Source organism: Mesitornis unicolor, unplaced genomic scaffold (genome assembly GCF_000695765.1).
Source record: "Mesitornis unicolor isolate BGI_N332 unplaced genomic scaffold, ASM69576v1 Scaffold46414, whole genome shotgun sequence".
Taxonomy (NCBI): domain Eukaryota; kingdom Metazoa; phylum Chordata; class Aves; order Mesitornithiformes; family Mesitornithidae; genus Mesitornis; species Mesitornis unicolor.
The window spans coordinates 1-3094 of NW_010178911.1; the positions used below are offsets into that span (position 1 = coordinate 1).

General features: G+C 48.1%; 1 pseudogene; it reads left to right on the forward strand.

Moving 5' to 3' along the window:
* The first annotated feature begins 140 nt into the window (after positions 1–140).
* On the forward strand, positions 141–1124 carry LOC104533378 (annotated as a pseudogene).
* Positions 1125–3094: the final 1970 nt, after the last annotated feature.

Sequence of the window (3094 nt, forward strand, 5' to 3'; positions counted from 1 at the left end):
TATATATATAATTTTTTTAGTCTGCTTTTAAACCCCTCAGCTGTCCCTTGGTTTCTCAGGGTGCGCGAGTTGCAGATGGTTTCAATTTTACACTGCTGGTTTCCGTCCTAACCGCCCACCTCTGCTTCTCCCCACGCCAGATGGATCACACCTCCTTCCCCTGCGGCTGCACCAAGGACGGCTGCGGCAACACCGAGGGCCGGATCGAGTTCAACCAGGCCCGCGTGCAGACCCACTTCATCCACACCATCATGAAGCTGGAGCTGGAGAAGCAGCAGCAGAGCAGTGAGAAGGCAGCAGAGGCCGAGCCCCCTTTTCGGGAGCGGCTCCCCCCTTTGGGATGTGCATCGGTGAAGGGCTCCTTGGAGGACCGCGCTGTGCCCCTGGCGCCCGCCTTCCAGTTCAGCCCCGAGCTGGAGGCCCTGGGGGAGAACAGCTGCAGCAGTGACATGACGGACTCCTCCATCTCCTCCCACCCCAGCGAGGACCTGGAGGAACCCTATGAGAGCCTCCCCTCTGATAAATCCCAGTCAGATGTGGATGATGATGGCTTGGCGCGCATCCTCCACTTCAATGACTCAGATGCCGAGGAAGAGGGCGGCCGCGGCCAGGATGAGCTGAGCTGCTTCCACCCGTCCGACTTCTTCATCGAGGACCACGGCAGTGAGGCCAAGCCTGTCCCCGGCCACTTGTCCCACCTCTCCGAGTGCCTGGACGAGAACGCCAACCAGGATGGTGGGGGTTTGCTGGAGGACGCTGCCCACGCGCGGTGCGATGGGTTTTCCTGCTGCGCCTCGTCCCCCTCTGAGCCCTGCTCCAAGAGCTATGCCGACCTCAGCCTTTCCTCTGACTCCTTGGATTTCTTCCAGTCCTTCTCAGACTATAACTTGGGACCCCTTTACAACTCCTTAAAGGAGTACGAGAACCTCGATAACTTCTCAGCGTTACAGTTTCAGTTGCCTAATTTCCCCGGCTTCCCACAAGCCGGAGATCAGGGCTCCTGTTTCTTGGAGTCCCTCATTGGTTTATCTGAATCCGTCCCCGAAACCCCAGCCCCTTTCACAGACAATCAACTTTTGGAGGATGCCATCAAGTCATCGCTGATGGAGACGGTGAAAGTGTGAAATGCCCACGTGGCTGGGACAGCAAGGACCGGCGCCAAAATGAAACCCGAAGAACTGTTGGATGGGCAAACTTTCGCCGAAAGGATGATGCGCTACTCAAAAAATAAGAAGGAAAATAAGCAACAAAAAAGACTTTCTAAGCAAACTATTTTTGGTCTTTATAGAACGTGGACGTTTTGACATACTGCAGCTACAATCAGTTCTCTCGCTGTTTGTGCAAAAATTTCTAAACTTTCATGATGGGATGGGGTGGGGAGGGAGGGGAAAAAGACTTTCACTTATGAATTTCCTTGTGTTTTGTATGAAAAGACCTGTTGAGAAATACTCCTCGCTAACATTGCCAGTCGTACACGCAACCCCTTCTAGAAACGGTTCAGCGTTGCAGGAACTTTCTAAGACAACTTCTTGAAGCTGTATTTATTGTGAAAATGTGTAGTTTGCGTAAGAGTCAGCCCAATGCGCTCTTACGTTTAAATCGGACAAGGTTTACAGAAGAGATCCATACACTATATACATAATCATTCTTCATCTATTTATTGCAAATTCCAGAATTTAACTAGCCACCGAAGCTTGAACTAGCATGAAACCTTATTTAAATTGGTAATACCTCAGATGTATTATGTGTACAATCATATTTTTTTGCATAATATATCTGTATTTATTTATTTTCTACCTGTAGTACATGAATAGCACTGTGGTTTATCAATGAGCTGGAAGGGCAACAAGGTCTTTGGTGCCACCCATCCTAAAGACGACCCTGGGTTTTTTTGGAGTGGGAAAGGTGTTGGCTGTTTGGTCTTCACATTTCTAACAGAGCTGAATGCAAGCGGGTGGGAAGGGAAGGATGGGGCAAACGTTTGTGCAACATCCTTTGGTCGGCATCAGCCCATTAGTAGATATCATAGTGGGGTTGCATAGTACCGCTATGGGGAGCAAAACCAAGCAAAACCCTCAACTATTCAAGAAACACGAACCAGCTGTATTTAAACAGAAAGAACCCCAAACCCCTTTCCATAAATTATTTTATAATTTATTTAATTTCCTAAGGATTTGGCCATGCGATCTTTCCTGAGCAGTTACGGTGCCTGAATACGCAGAGGAACCGTTGGCAGCAGTGGGGAAGTGTCAGGAGAGGGACCTTTACAGCCCCAGGGAAATTTGGGAGAGCAAAGCCCACAGCAGCACCACTGTGCTCACGCTCCTCAGCAAGTGCTCCTTAGGGCTCCCCAAAGTCAAGCCCCAAAATCGAGTGGGCCAGACTGTTTATACTATGGGTTTTTTAATTATTATTTTATATATAAGTAAATTGGGTAAATCAAGTAGGATAAATGGATAGGAAGGTTATTGGGTTGCTTATCCTATGAGTACAGTTTTAGAGGGAAGAAAAAATAATGCCTGGAAACAAAGCTGAAAAACTTGAAGGCTTTTGTGTTCTGAAATGAGAGCAATCATCATGTTTAGGAGGGATTTTGGGGGCCCTCTTGGCCTTTTGCTGTTTAAAGCAGTTTGCGAACATGACACTATTTGGCCACGAGACGAAACTGGACATAAAATCTGTACTTCAGTGATACACTAAGTGCCTATGCCAGTGGTATGAGGAAAAAGAAAAAGGCCTTTAAACCTGCCAGCTTTAAATTTCCCCAAATCTGCTTGGAAAATGTGAGATTGGGTGATGGGAGTGATTCCTGGCATTGCCCCAGGAACAGGGTGCTGGTGGGAGCTCCCGAGGGGTGCGAGTCCACTCAGATGGAGGGGGGGGAAAAACCCCCTAAATATGGATTTGAGGATTTTTCCATTGGCTGAACTGATCATAACCCCAACGACAGGGATGGTGCTCTTGGGTACCTGCTATTCCACAGGCGCCTCGTGCAAACCTGCCAGCAATGTAGGAAACTTCTGGCATACGAATATGGCGAAGGCTGGATTGTTTGGTTGTTTCTAATCATTATTATTATTATTATTATTATTAT